The 15,967-nt window shown below is 35.0% G+C and overlaps 1 protein-coding gene across 1 annotated transcript in view; it reads right to left on the minus strand.

Moving 5' to 3' along the window:
- Window positions 1-15,967, minus strand: part of CNTN5 (contactin 5) — a 413,137-nt gene that overhangs the window by 335,594 nt on the left and 61,576 nt on the right. The gene's annotated exons all lie outside the window — the stretch shown is intronic.

Here is a 15,967-nt window from a genome sequence, read left to right on the forward strand (position 1 = left end):
AATAAACATATTAGATGAGATGGGATGAGAATTGCATGAAGTCAGAAAAGCATGAGAAATCAAAGAGAATTTGAAAAAGAGCTTTATGTAAAAAAAAAAATATATATATAAAAGCACCTTTGAATGTTCTTTTTGCAGTTTTATATGGAGTTTTAGTCTCTAAGAAAATGGATGGAAACCTGTTGCAAATATAGCTGCTGCAAGAAAAGATGAACATGCTGTATCTCAAGTTTATATCTGTATGTGGAAAAAGCTATCAGGAGGAGAGCGGTCTCCCACAGTTAAATCACACACAACATGAGTTTTCACAACTGCATGAAGAGATGCCTGTCCTTTGTACCATCCATCGCAGGGTTTCAAATGTCCATAACAGCAGCAGGCAGGAGTTGTCCATGTACCCTGGGAAACCCCTGACTCCACTAACTAACTTTAGGAGAACTGCAGATTCTTCTGTCCTTAGCCCATGCAGTCGTGGAAGAGGACAGAATATTAACTCTAGGAAAGCCTGAATATGTGGGTCATTACCTCATATGGACGTCTTATTATATTTTATGCTTTGGAAGAAAAAAAAAATTTTTAATGCACTCTCGCATCAATATTATGGGTTTTACAATGTTGGAGTGAGGGTGAACCCCGAGCTCCCACCACAGAGAATGGGAACCACTAAAAATTCTCAGCACTAGCTGACATAATTAGCAAGGCAACACCTTGCAGGGTGATAGTCTAACTGAGCATCTCTGCTATCTCTTCACTGATTAAACACATTCTCTCTGAAGAATCAAAAATAGCTCTATGGATTTTATTTGAGGTACACATACATTTCTTTGATAACCAGCTTGAGAAGCTGCAGTCCAATGGCAATTTATGGGCAAGTTATAAATTGCAGAAAATCATGTCATAAAATGGAAAACATTGCTCAGCAGCCTTGAAGAGGGAACAGCAGCAAAATTTAGATTGGATTGTGTGTCCAGTGTCTTGTAGGCGATGTACAAAGGACAAATATTTTTGTGAGGCTTAGTGAAGGATTCAGAATCTAGGCATGTTATGTGATCTTTGATTGATGTGTTTTCCTGTAGGAGTTAAATTTCACTCCGAAACTGCATTATCAGATGAGCATAATTTGCAAATGGCAAAATGCCCACTGCAACTGGAAAAACTAGCTGACTGCTACCTGAACTAGCCATTTACTATTTTCAGAAATTGGTACTGATAAAACATAAGCAAGCATTTCTTGGGATGCTGTACTGAGAACTTCCAAAATGAAAAGCAAAAACAGGCACTGCTGACAATCTATTCTTGTTGTTTTTACCCAAAATTAAATGAATAAATATATCATAATCTATTTATATTACATATATGCAAAAAATCTATCAAATAAAAAAGAATATGACAAGCTATCTTGGGCTGCCATTGATATTTGACCTATGAATGAAAAACAGGAGGTGAGAATCCAGACCAATCAACATCTCAATGTGAGAAAAATAAGCAGTTATATTCAGTGCTTTTATGCAGGCAAACACTGGAATTTAATTGTCTTATTGTGCTTATTATTAAAAGAAGAGAGAAATAAAAAAACATCTTTGGAACATTAGAGAAATTAAGTATCACTTCAGGAAACAGGAACAGATGGAATAAATTTTTATGTACTAACATTTTTATTCATGGAAGGGAATAAAGTTGGAACAGATTTTTTACTCCCTGTAAAATAATAAAAGTCTATCTGTGTTTTACAAGAATTTTTAATTTTTTCCCACTTTTATGATAAATTTGAATACTTTGTCTTAAAAAAAAGTTACAGTCATGAAAGTGTCATTCAGAAACAGTGATAACAATAACAAAAATGTAGAAAGTTCATAGTAGTAGTGCATTTTCATGAACTTTGATCAGAGAAAATTTCATCACTTCATACACATTTTCATCTTATGTGTGTTTGAATGGTAAAATTCATATGCATGAACTCCATATACATGAACTATCTGGCTGGGAATCCAATATATTCAAATGAAGACATTTCTCTTTTTTAGTCAAATCAGAAGAGTTAAAAATTACATTTAAAGAAATAAAAACCCATGGTAAATCTCTAGGAAAAAAATAAGTTTGGGCTGACAATCTGTTCACAAGAGAATCCAAACACTCCAGGAGATTCCAAATGTAAAGTGAAAGAGGTACTGGGTAGGATATGCTCTATCTGATGTTTGTCTAAAGAATGGATTACACTTTCACAGAAGAAGAGGGAATCATAAACTATTTAAGGCTTAGAAAATAAAGTCAAACACCAAGCAGACAGTTTTAATAAAAAATGTACGTCTTTTTCATTTTAAAAATGTGTTAGTAAAGTCTTTGAATATTAAAAATAAAAGAAAATTAAATAAAAAAAAAGGGTTGAATATAGGAATTCTAGGATATCTAGGATGGCACTGTCATGCTTTCATTAGCATGATATAGAAGGGCTAATTAAAATAGAGAACCATTTTCTAGTGGTGTTACTCTTCAGGGAGTAGCCAAGGAACTTGCTATAAACAATAGGAAATGTCAAAATTATGGTAGTGGAAAGAGAAGAGGAGTTACAATACCTGGAGGATTACATTTTTCTCCAATCTTAGAGAATATATTATCAGAACCACCTTTTTACAATAGATTGTAATGGATAAAGACATTTGTGAAACAACTTTTGATGGCAAACTTTCAACAGTTTTGTCAATAATTTTTGATGGCATTACTGACAACTTGTAAGACAGTACACTAATGTTCAAAGTTTGTAAAGTTACCTGAGAAATGAAACAAAACAAATCAACAAGATGAAGGATTTTTGTGAAAGTCACAACAAAACCTACTGAGTTTAAAGAAAGGGACATTGAACAGGCCTCTGCTACAGTTAACAGTAATTAGGATATTTTTCAGTTTCACAGAATCACAGAATGGTCAAGGTTGAAAGGGATCTCTAGAAATCATCTAGTCCAACTCGCCTGCTCAAGCCTTCATATTACTTTTGCTTAAAGAAAAATAGGCTCTCGGCTGCTGAAAGTTTGAAAACAAACAGACAAACAAAAATGTAAACAATTTATACATTTCCAAATGCTATCTATTCTGGAAATTATGAAAACTAGTAAAATGGTTATATATAAGATTTCATTACCTTGATCTGCTTTCAATTCATGTATTACTACAATTTATAACAAAATACCCACATGCCTAACGTTGAGAATCACCAGTTGTGTTGTCTGAGTTGTGCTGTTACAGAACGCCAGCTGCCAAGATGGAAAATGCTTTTTGTCTAGGAAGTGTCACTATCCTTTTTTCTTCTATCTCTAAATGCTGGAAAACAAAACCATGCTTGAATAATATGTTTTCTTGAAAGTCAGGATGAGAAAGAAGGAGCAGCAGAACAGATCATGAACTGGATTTTTTGACAGGCATGAGGATATACATCTGATAATAACCAAACTTCCTCATTAATTACTTCATTCGTCTTTGTTGTCAGCAACACATGTTCATTTCTCTAGTGCATGTGACACTACATGTCTTGTTAGGACCACATTTTTTATTATTAATATCTACTGAGACAATGATATACCCCAAAGATATTTTGTAGATGCTGAGAGTTAAATGCTAAGAAGAAGATTTTTTTATTTAATATTATTAATGAAAGTATTCCCTGCCAACGACTGTCAGCACCAAATGTTATGAATATGGACTGCCAAGGTAGAACTTGACAATGCAGAACGTTATTTTTCATTGATTGTTAGCTAAAAAGATCATTTGGCATTGAATAAAAAATTAAAGTAAACCTTTTGAATTTATCTGAAAACTAATCATTACAGAAAAATAAAGTTTAAAGAAACAAAACATTTTAATTCAAAAAGCCCGCATTTATTATCACCTGAACAGGAATAGAAAGTTTAATTTGATATCCTATTGCCCTGTATAAAGGAATGTTGAGTCAACCTTTGTGTCTAGACAAGTCCGAGTGAACACAGTCCTTGAAAGAAGTGGAATTGGGTGACCCTGTATCATTTGGGGGCAGCTGGGTGATGAATAGCTGTATCTCTAAAAACAGATGCTGGACACACAAACTAACAGTCCCTGGTATGGTTTAACATCTCCTTCCAACAAATAGTTTCCAGCTTTACTTGAAGTAAGGAACTGGCAGTTTGTAGGTAAGTGACTTCCAGAACATCTCAATATTAAAAAAAGCTATCGGCTATAGGCTTTGAAACATGTAAGTTCACAGGCATCTTTTTTTTTTTTTAAGATAGACACAAATGTGTTTGAGGAAGGTCTGTGTCACTGGCTGATATTTCATATGTTGTCTACTCCAAACAAACCTTAAAAATTTTCTGAAACATTTTGTATGCCATAGGAAAAGGCTGAAATGAAATGGATCCACCATCTTCACCCTTTCCTCCTTAGGACATCAAGTTTACAAGTGGTAGACACATTCCAAGAGACAGCAATATTTCATTTATATTTTGCAAAAGATATCTACAGAGTGTTTGTGAAAGCAGGGGAAAAAACAAACCAGCAAACAAACAAACAAACAAAGACCCAAAAAGCAGCTCTACAAAGTAATGGAATACAATGAAATAACAGCATTTGAATCCTTGGAAATTATGGGTGGAAAAAGAAGAGTACTTCTGGTGTTCAAAACATTAATTATTTCTTTTCCCCTCAAAATTGTCCTATGGGTCCGCACACAGAGTTTCTTTGAGTTGTCAATCAGAATAAACTATAACATGGTTGGCTGTGAGAGGCATAAAAGGGGACAAGTGTTGAAAGACATCACTGAAAGCTTGATATTGCTTTTAGAGCGCTGAATTTAGATTGAAGACAGTTCAGTTGTTAGTTTACTCTTATGACCAACTAAATAGGTTGCAAATAAAAGAAAGTCAATCTTATTATTTATTTTGCTCTCACGATGGTTTCTTACTAACTCTTTTTAAATATCCATCTCTTTTCTAGAACTATAGATGACTGATCTGATAAGTATGACCAATAAGTATGAATTAATACATTTCCAGGTCTATGTATTTTCCACTCCATGCTTCACAAAGGAGATTCTAAATGCTCAAGAATTAATGATGTTGTTCTTGACATTAGTATACATGCAGAAAGTTCAGATAATGGGATTTAAAAAAAAGAATTTTTCAATTGTCTATGCAATTTTAAAAGCTTAAAGAAATAAAAAAATCTCTTTCAAGTTATTGGTAGTTTATAAAAGAAATAGGAAAAAAGACACAAGGAATTAAAGAAAAAATAATTATATTCAAATAAATAATTACATTTGTCTAGATATTTTGAACCTGAAATTATTTCTCTCACAGATGGTTGTATAACCTCCTAAAAATGCTGTGCTTGCATCCTAATCCAGATGTAGACCAGCAAATTAAAACACTGATATTAGCATAATGCTACACCAAGAATTTCATATCAAGGTTTGATCCTGGGTAGGTGTCAAAGCAGCTGCGTACTCTGAACTGTATGGTGCTGCTAATGTACTTTCTGCTGTGCTAGCATTTTAGTTAGGGCTTGTGTGAGAGTGTCTAGATAAGCGGTAAATATGCCTTTAGATAGCTATGATCATTACTCACAGCTCAAAAAATCATCCCTTTTGAACCTTTCCTCTTCAGTCAGACTAGCCATTTTTACTATAATATCTTATTTTTTACCTCTCCATTTTTCTGCATATATTTGACAAGTGCATAGATGTTTCTGTGGAGCTCAAAATACTCCCCTCCTGGCTAGAGTGCAAGACCTCATGGATAGAATTGATCCACTTCCAAAATGAGACCCAGCATTGTCCCAGCTTCCTCCAACTGTATCAAAATGTATTCTTTACGTGAAATTTGCTGTCCAGTATCAGTGCCCAAAATGGAATTGCTTAGACCAGACAGGAGCGAGAAATATACATGACAGGCTCCTTCCTGCAGTTTGCAGTTTCCTCTACAATTTACAGAGGTATCAATTCTTAGCTGCCCCTCTGCAGTAGCTCAGAACAGGCTGGAAGTGAGCCAAAGAGAGAAGAACTGAGGTGAAAACTCATTTCAGGCTATGCAGAGACGTTGTCCCTCTCCAAAGGACTGTTACTGGATAAAACTGAAAGCTGTTACAGCAAAAGGCATAGAAATAGCTAACTATAGGAAATTCTAGTGAACAGGAAACAGTGGGGAGTTCCTCACAACTCTCTTTTGAGGCATCTATGTGATATAAGCCAAACAGCAATGCATAAAGCTATCTGGATCATTGCCTTTCCCTGAAGACTTTCTAGACCTGAGTCATGCACCGTCAGCTCTGGTCTTTATTATTCACCCATCAAACTCTGACAGGAAGCAAATTACTTAGGGTCCCCTAGAATTTCTTCAAGTTTTCCTAGCAGCAATGTTCCAACATTGCTTTAAAAATAAGCCGTACTTGTCTCAGCAAAGGAGGGATTCTCACCCTCCCATCACTGAGACATGGAAAACTGGAAAGTTTCTTAAGAAGTGACTCACATGGCTTATTGCCTACAGCATCTGCAAATGCATTGATAAGAACAGTGCCTAAATTAAACTGGCACTGCTGTTTCTGAGAGGTTTTCTGAGTTGCACACAGCTGAGCAACAGTCAGCCTTACAACGCAGGGACACAGATGAGTTTACCATTCTTCTATATCCCAGGGGGTGGAGAACAATATTCCTTCTGACTGGCGTTATTCCGAATATTTTTAATTGCTTACAGAGGATAGATTTTTACTTGGGATAGATAGAAAGCATAAAACCTATCTTGCATTTAATGATTCTGGGAGTGGGTGAAGGCATGGTATTGGTGGAAAAATTTGGTCAAACGAACTAAACAAATGTTTTCTTTCATTTGTGTTTCTGGAGGTTCTGAATTTCTTTTGAAGTACACAGGCAAGCAAAGACCAAACTTCTATTGATATGCAATCCCCAAACCTTGTACTTCATCTCATACATGAAAAAGGTCTTAGTTAATAACATGTATCCATGTTGGATCAGAAATTTCCCAAAACCCTTAAGGAAGCAGAGAGCATCAACACTTCAAAGGTGAGAGTGACCAACATGTGCGATTGCTCTGCTCATCATGCAATTCAATCACTGCCTGTTAGATGCAAAATCGCAGGAAGAAACATTAGATTATCTTTTTTTTTTCGAAAGCTATGATAAAGTTCAGGTTACAAGCACAAGTGCAGCGTCCTGCACCTGGGAAGGAATAACCCCAGGCACCAGTACAGGTTAGGGGTTGACCTGCTGGAAAGCAGCTCTGTGGGAGGGATTTGGGCATCCTTGTTGAAAACAAGTTAACCATGAGGCAGAAATGTTCCCTCATGGCCAAGAAGGCCAATGGGATCCTGGCCTGCATCAGAAGGAGCGTTGCCAGCAGGTCAAGGGAGGTGATCCTGCCCCTCTCCTCAGTTCTGGTGGGGCTGCACCTGGAGTATTGGGTGCAGTTCTGGGCTCTCCAGTGCAAGAAGCAGATTGACCTTCTGGAGAGGGTCCAGGGGAGAGCCACAAAGATGATTAAGGGACTGGAGCATTTGTCATATGAGGAAAGATTAAGAGAACTGGGCCTGTTTAGTCTGGAGAAAAGAAGGCTGAGAGGAGATTTGATCAACATGTTCAAGCATCTGAGGGGTGACTGTAGGGAGGATGGGGCCAGGCTCTTCTCCAGGGTGGCCAGTGACAGGACAAGGGGTAATGGGTACAAGTTGAAACAGGCGAAGTTCCACCTCCATATGAGGAGGAACTTCTTTCCTGTGAGGGTGACAGAGCCCTGGAACAGGCTGCCCAGAGAGGCTGTGGAGTCTCCTTCTCTGGAGATCTTCCAAACCTGCCTGGATGCCACCCTGTGCCCCGTGCTCTGGGTGCCCCTGCTGGAGCAGGGCGGGGTGGACTAGATGATCTCTAGAGGCCCCTTCCAACCTTAACCATTCTGTGATTCTGTGGTTCTGTTATAGCCATAACAGTCACCAGATGAATACTCTTACTTGATTAATTTCTATATCAGAAATCTGTGAAATCTTTGATTCTGTATTGCATATAATCTTGGGTACCTGGATTTTATATCACTTGTAGAATTCCAAATTCTTAAATTTTGTATGAGCAAATGCATAAATCATTAAAAAAACCTTTTCTTTTTCAAATTTTTTTACCTATCATGGTGCAAGATCAATACAATTCTTAACAACTCTAAGTTCCTCTAAGTATTTTCACAGCACTAGACCCTAGGACTAAGATATGTTCATTTATTTTGAAGCAATTTCTTTTTCTTCCAATTAAGCAAAAGGATAAGCAGCTCAAAGTACAAACCATTGTGACTAAATGTTTTAAGCAATTAGCTAAGGATAGTAGTCTTCAATTGTATCTTGCAAGTCGGTGCAACAGAAACTCGAAAAGGGAGAGAAATTCCATTACTTACTAGGTTACTATACGTGCTTATTGCCTCTTCTGCTAAACCAGTCCTAGTTATTGACCTCATGAAATTAACTGCCATGAAAAAATGGGATGTCATTTATATAAAGTCTTTGTTATAACAGACTTAAACAGCAAATCATGGAAACATTTCCAAGAACACGGAATAATTACTGAACCTTAGAAAAAGTTTACTATGTTGTTATTTCTCTCTTCTCTAAAGACCAAAGTATCTAAAATATCAGTATGTTTTTTCAAACCTGTGTCCTATAGGCAGTTTCTGTCCTACAAGATCAAATGCAAGTTGACAGTGCTAAACTTATGTGTACACTGATCTATGCATATCTATGCTGGTATTCTGAACATGACTTTAGCCTTTAAATATATTTGTCTCATAAAAAGTTAACAATGTTTTGAAATTTTGCCTACTAATCAAATATTATTTATGGAATTAATCTAATATTTATATTAGTGATACATGACAAGAGAAAGTTCACTGGGATATAATAGATCTTTCTTTAAACTAAAGAATTATATCAGGGAAATCTTTAAAACACGCTGCTTATACAGCCCCTCTCTGTTTATTTCCAAAGCATGTTCCTGAAATTTCCTTTCATAAAAGATTAGTTAGCAGTTTACCTTGCCAAAACACTTACTTGCAGAACAATAATCCACAGAAGCTTTGCTAATGAATGAATGAATATTAAAATTTTCAGTTACCTGAGAGAAGCATTAGACTGTAACTTCTTAGTAACTGTCTGAGTGTAATAAAGCACAATATATAACATCTAATAAACATTAGTTTGGATTTTGTGTTCTTGCTTTGTATCTGAATAGGAATTATTGATTGAACTACACAGGTGTCATTAAACTTGACAGATTCTGGTATCAAGTACCTGCAGAAAAAGAGCTGCCCGCCTACCTGTCAGGTGGTTATCTGAATGGCTAAAATTAATTCCTTTCTCTCATGAGGGAATTAATACACTCATACAATGCCACATATACTTTGTATGAAGATGAACATCCAGAAAAATCCAGAGCATTGCCTTATAGTTTCACAGGGAAGAACATTGCTTCAGAAAATAACATTTTCCTTAAACGTAAATAGCAACTTTAGGAAATAAAGCATATTTCCTCCTTAAAGAAGTTTTCTATATATAAATATATGTATATATGCATGGGTATATGTATATATATATGTGTATATATATATGTATTATTTTTCAATGTGACTGTAAGATTCTAATTTAGCAAACTTTGCTCAGGAAAAATAGACCAGGCTCCCAATAAATTACGTAATTTATAATCTACTTAGATATCTAAAAAGAATGAACAACTATTCCATGTTAATCTATTACATTTGTAAGAAAGGGACACCTTGCTTGTGCATAATTAATATATAACTGTTTTAGTGTATTAATAGTTTCCTTTCCAACAGTTTGATTTTGTTGGTTTGGTAGTATATCCCAAAGCATGAAGAAAGCATTGTCTGAATAAATTGTTGTTTTTAAAATGTTTTGAATTTGGTTCTCTTCAAACTACAAAATACCCTTTAGATTTTGAGTTTGGTGGAAAGACAGCCAAATAGTCTTTGGACAAGATACAGCTCTTGTTCAGCTGATAGCTGTGATAGGTTGCAGGAGTTTAAGTAGCATCTTCTAAAGGATTACGCCAGATTATGATAATTTGCAGATTAAATTTCACCAAAAAAAAAAAAAAAAAGCTTCTGGGTAATAGCTGAGGAAGTTCAAAGGTTGGAAGTTCAAAAAACTAAACTAGCAAAAGAAAAAAAAAACTTTGAAAATGACTAAAGTAATTTATTGCCATCCAGCTAGCTTACACAGGTCAGACTCAACCATTGCATGTTTTCTTAGAGGTTTTTTACCTTTTACAGCATTTTTGAGAAAGAATGATAGAACTAAGAATAGCAAAATACATAAAAAATTTGACTTGAATGCTACAATATTTTCAGAGATGAAGCACATATTAAGAGAAAGTTTGCTCCATGGAACACAACAGTTTTTTAGTGTATATAGAAATAAAACCTTCAAAGTATCTAGGTGTGCTTCAGACCGGAATGGAAGGTGGCTTTGTTCAGTATTGCAAATGAGGCAGTGCTTAAGGAAAGTAATTTCTATCTGTTAAACAACAAATATCTCAGAAAACAAGATGTATTTTATAGGATTAGATATGAGAACATTGTAATAAATATTTGAAAATATACTTACCACTAGAAGATGAGAAAGCACCTTACTTTTATTGCAATATAAGATCTATATGGTCAGGGCTACTGATGTATGACAAATGGATATTTTTCACTAATACATGTTTTCTTTTAGAACATAATCTAAGGTGCCATTCAGATAGATACTAAATCTTTCAAGGATGGAAGAGAAATCAGCTTGCTTTCAGGTAAAGACATATGCAAATGTTATTAGAATGAAATAAAAAAAGTTTATAATACTGAGTAAAAGAGACATACTTTACAGTAAAATTCCTCTCTCACAACATCTCTCACACAAAATGTGATTATTATTAATCCTAACACACATAAGAGATTATTATTATGCTAAAATAAAACATCCACTATATAAAGCATTATCGTTGAGATTTGTGCCAGAACTAAAGAATTCTGTTTTGATGAAAGACTTGGCGTGCACAACTCCACCAACCTAAAAAGGCCTAGCGTTTCTTCTGATACATCTACATGAAACATGACCACCCAGACAGACCTGAACAGTAATGAACAGGAATTTTGTCTATATATTGGGGTTTTCTGGTCAAATCCAAAGTATCTGTGCCCTGTGGGTTGAATTTCTGCATTTCCACATGGCTGGGGAAGAGTGACATGAATTTAGTGCTTCTACTTCCTGAATTTCATGAATTTCTGTTAAACTAAATGCACCCATAGTGGGATTACAGATGCCATCTCCAAGTTAACGTAAACATATAACAGGTCATGTAAAACAGTGCAGCTTGCTCTTGGGAGGTTGTGCTATTATGTTGAAAATCCCTAAATGACCTCACAACTCACTGGTTTCATTGTCTATCTTTTACTACTCCAGAATTTAAACTTTTCTTTTCAAAAGCTCTTGTCTCGCCACAGCCAGGGGAGAAATATAAACACAAAACTCTGCATTAACTTTATGCAACACGTCACAGCTAGAAACAGTTATAGAAATTGTCATTATATTCCCTCTGATTTTACTGTCAGACTCTAAACACAGAAATGTATATAGGAAAACTTAAAACACAGAAATGTATATGGGAAAACTTAATAATTTTCTATTCTGGTCTGTCCAACAGAAATGCCATATAACATGAAACAGTCCTGATGTCTCTCCTCAGATGCAGAAAGCCACACAGCAGCCCTATATCCAGAAGTTAACACTTCCCACTTTCCTTACAGACTTTTTTTTATTGCACATTATATTATACTGTCAATATAAACATCTATGTGTCACAAAAAAAGTTTATTTGTGGAGATGGGGCCATAAGAAGAGGAGGAAGTATTAAAAAAAAATCAATACCAGAACAAAATCAATAAAACAAGTTCTACAGTATTGTCCATTTTATTCATGTTTATATTTTATTTTACCAAGGCCTCAGCATTTTTCTATTGTGAATTAAGCTTTCCCAATACCTGCAGCATACTACACACAGTGTTATAGAAACTAAATTGCTCTTTCAAACTCAGAGTACACAGGCACATGGGCCATATGGTCCTGCTCTTTGACTTACGAAAATTAAAAAAAAAGTGAATAGGAAAGTCAACAAATACTATACCATTAGAACAAGCAATCTGCAAATAATTCATAGCTTGTGATTTATCTGCATGTTTTTAAGTAAGTAAGGACTTACCCAAAAGTGTAGCAGAAGGGGGATCTCCTGATCTCTAGCTGAATTACTCTAGCATCCAGATACATAGTGTGTTTGCAATCTTAAGACTACAGAAATGTTACATTATGGATTGGAACTGGATATCATTTAATTTAGCTGCTATGAATTTGGTGGATTCCTGCTTAAAACAGAGGCAAAAGAAGGTACTGCAGTCCCTACAATTGTAGTCATGTGGGCTAGGCACAATTTTCAAAGTGATGGATACTCAAATTTGACATAAGCTTTTGGAATACTAATAAATGAACCGTGTATGAAAATAAACATGGATCTCAAGGGAAGAAAAATAAAGTGAAACAACTGTTCCTCCTCTAAGTTTCCAACAGTGCTTTTCATATGAATTAAGAGTGATTTAATTATATATGTATATATAAAAATTCAAACAGAGATGAAGAACAAGGCCAGAATGAGAGCAGAATATGATGAACATGGACCTTCATATCACTGAAAAGTCCACCTAACATTTGTCTTGGAGACATTTTGCTGTCTCCAAGAGTAACCATCAACAGAAGCTTAAGGAGGGCTTAAGAACAAAGCAAGTGTGTCAAAATACTAATTGTGAAAAATTAAGATATTTCTGTTCTTTTCCAAGCAACAATATACAAGACTAATTCTTAATAATCAAATTAGAAGAGTAAGGATAATCTCTAAACTAGATATAATGTGAATATAACACCAGTGAAGCAAACAGAATTAAAACAAAACAAAATGACAACAACAAAACATCAAAAAGAAAAGTGCCAGAAGTATGAGATATTCAGACATAAAGGAAATTAGTTAATCATAAGTTCCTTTAAGAGTTAATGTACACACATTCTTGTAGCATCAACTGATCTTCTGTAGTTATCTTTAGAAATTCTAAATCTTTCTATACCTTTAGAAATTAATTTTTAATTTATACGTTAATTCTAATTTCTATTATATCTATTTCTATTAATTCTAATTTCCATATTAATTCTAATTTCTGTATTATTTTCTATATTTATGCTGTAGAAACCTCTAATATGAAAGGCAACTTCCCAAATTTTTACTGTAAAATATGGACCAAATTTTATTACCACATAATCCACTTGATCTACTATTTAGGAATAACAGCTGTCTACCGCAAATGAAATTTGATTATTTTTTCTGATGCATAAAAGTAATGCAAGAGAGAAGAAAGAAATATAAATAAGTATTTTTGTGGGGGGCGCATAGCTTTGTATGGGAAAGGAAAGGAAAGAAGGAAACAAAAGGAAACGAAAGGAAACGAAAGGAAAGGGAAAAGAGAAGGGAAAAGGGAAGGGAAAAGGGAAGGGAAAAGGGAAGGGAAAAGGGAAGGGAAAAGGACAACAAAACAAATAACCTGGGACACAAACACCCAACCCTGCCACATTTCAAGTCTGTGTTTGAAATAAGCACCTAGAGACAAGTCTGCACATGTGTTCAGGCTAATGTCTGCAGATGTGATAACAAGTTTTACCACACTTTCAACAGTCAGCTTTACTCTGCAAATGCACTTTGGTAGCGTAACTTGAAGTGGCTGTGCTTCTCTACCTGGAAGTCAGTATTTAAAATAACAATGAATATGTAAAGCTTGAAAAGCTCCATTGTACAGTGGCCAAGTGCAGGAGAAAATAAACTTGCTAATGGTTACATTACAGTGATATGATCTCCCCTTAAAAGTTATAAATTTACCCTCAAGAGAAAGATGAGTATTACCTTCCCTACAACAAGTCAGTCCAAAAGACCATGAGATGTATTGGTGTGAATTTGCCCTACTGTCTGCTCAGTCTGCTTACTACCCATGATTACTGGAAAAGTTTCAGGGACTCTGGCATTAGATTACTAGGACCTGATTTTCCAGCTGAAGCCAGACCTCACTTTTCTCAGCTGCTTGTACATATATTTGAAGTGTGGTTATTGTATCTAAAAGTAATTGAATGTCTACACGGTTGTAAACTATTCATAGAACCCTCCATGACTTCTAATCACTTTTTTACAAGGACATACTCTAGTACATTTTGCGCACACAGGTCACTTTGCTTATGAAGTCAGTTTGGAAATTAGGCTTAAAAAAGTAATTTTATTTTGTCAAATTATATAGGAAAAACCTTCAAGAGCATTCTCAGAATTTCTTTTAACATCTCTGTTATTTGTTCATCAGAGCTCTGTCTATGGTTGTTTGTACTTCTCCAACTTCTATGGTTGTTTATTGCTTAGGGGCTCAGAAACTATACAGTTTTATCAAATGCTACAGGAGTCTTCTCTATGAGTTACGAAGACATATTTATCAAGTGGTCAATCTCGTTCCCACCTCTATTTGCAAACCTAATTTCCCAGCTGAAGGCATTGGTACAGCATAACTATCAGCAAAATAATGACATGTCTTATCTTTGAGGCCAGCTCTTTGTGAGCTTTATATATCTCATTTTTTGAAGTTATCATCCAATTCAATTATATTGGATCTGTCAATTAGCTATGAGTTCTCCCACTGGTTGGGCCTAAGTCCATCCTAAATATATCAATAATGCAATGCCCTCTTTTCCTTTAAAAAGTACATCTGTGTTCTCAAGAAAAAAAAAAAAAAAAAAAAAAAAAACTCTGAGCTTAGACATGATAGAGTACCTTCTTTTAAAGAAAGAAAGAAAAAAAAAGTGAGTATATTTGTTCTTTCTATCCTTACCATTAGGCTTCTTATTCTGTATTTATTTTCTTCCAAGGCAAGGATTCTGAACACAGTCCATTTTTCTTCTATATATACCTTTCTGGGAAGTTTGCCTACTGACATGTCTATAACACTGCCAAACTCATGAATTTCACCCTGTCGTGGCTGAAATTCCATTTTTTCCTATTCTAATGCTGAATTACTGCATTATTTGTGATTTCCATGTATCCGTACTTCAGAGGACAGCAAAGTGATACAGCCTGATTATCATTCTACTCTAGGGCAATACCAATCTCTTGAAAGAAATGAGGCAAAAGTAGAGAAAATAAATGGGATAGGTAAATGACAACTAAAGAGGAATATATTAAATAACAAATATTTAAAAGATTTAGATGGAAATCTTGAGTTAATAATTCTTGTTTATTATTTTTGACAGAATATAATATGCAAAATAAATATTACAAAACTGAGTTTTCAGAATATCATCTGTCTCTGTTGCTTTTTAAAATATTTCAGAATTACAACTTTCTGCATTTAGGTAGAAGACATTCACTCCATTTATCTCCTTATGTTTGTATTCATGAGTATCTAAGGCAAACCAATTTAGGCCAGATTTGACTAAAATGGATTTCAACATAATCTTTAAGAGCCCTGAATCAAATCATTCTTTTAGGAAGGCAGAGTGGTTGGCCTTAAGCATATTTGAAAAGCATCCAAGCAGCAAAGAAATATTTCAGTGCAGTTAGAAAGAGGTATGTCATTTTTCCATTACTATGATTTTATAAACTTACTTGAGAGATAGAATTATTCTGTTGACTGAAGACATAACACACAGCTATCTCTGAACTTGCATTTTGGTCTGATGACTCAAGATTGTGCCTCCATCCACGCAAGTGGTGAAAGAACTGTAAGCGGAAATTCCTCAAAACCTCACAAACGAAACCACTCTGTTTATGAGCTTCAATGTGCCAAAGTATCCATGTTTTATAGAATAGACTGGTTGTTAATACACCAGCACA

Source organism: Tinamus guttatus, unplaced genomic scaffold (assembly GCF_059628265.1).
Source record: "Tinamus guttatus ecotype Peru unplaced genomic scaffold, ASM5962826v1 Tinamus_guttatus_pri_ptg000150l, whole genome shotgun sequence".
Taxonomy (NCBI): Eukaryota; Metazoa; Chordata; class Aves; order Tinamiformes; family Tinamidae; genus Tinamus; species Tinamus guttatus.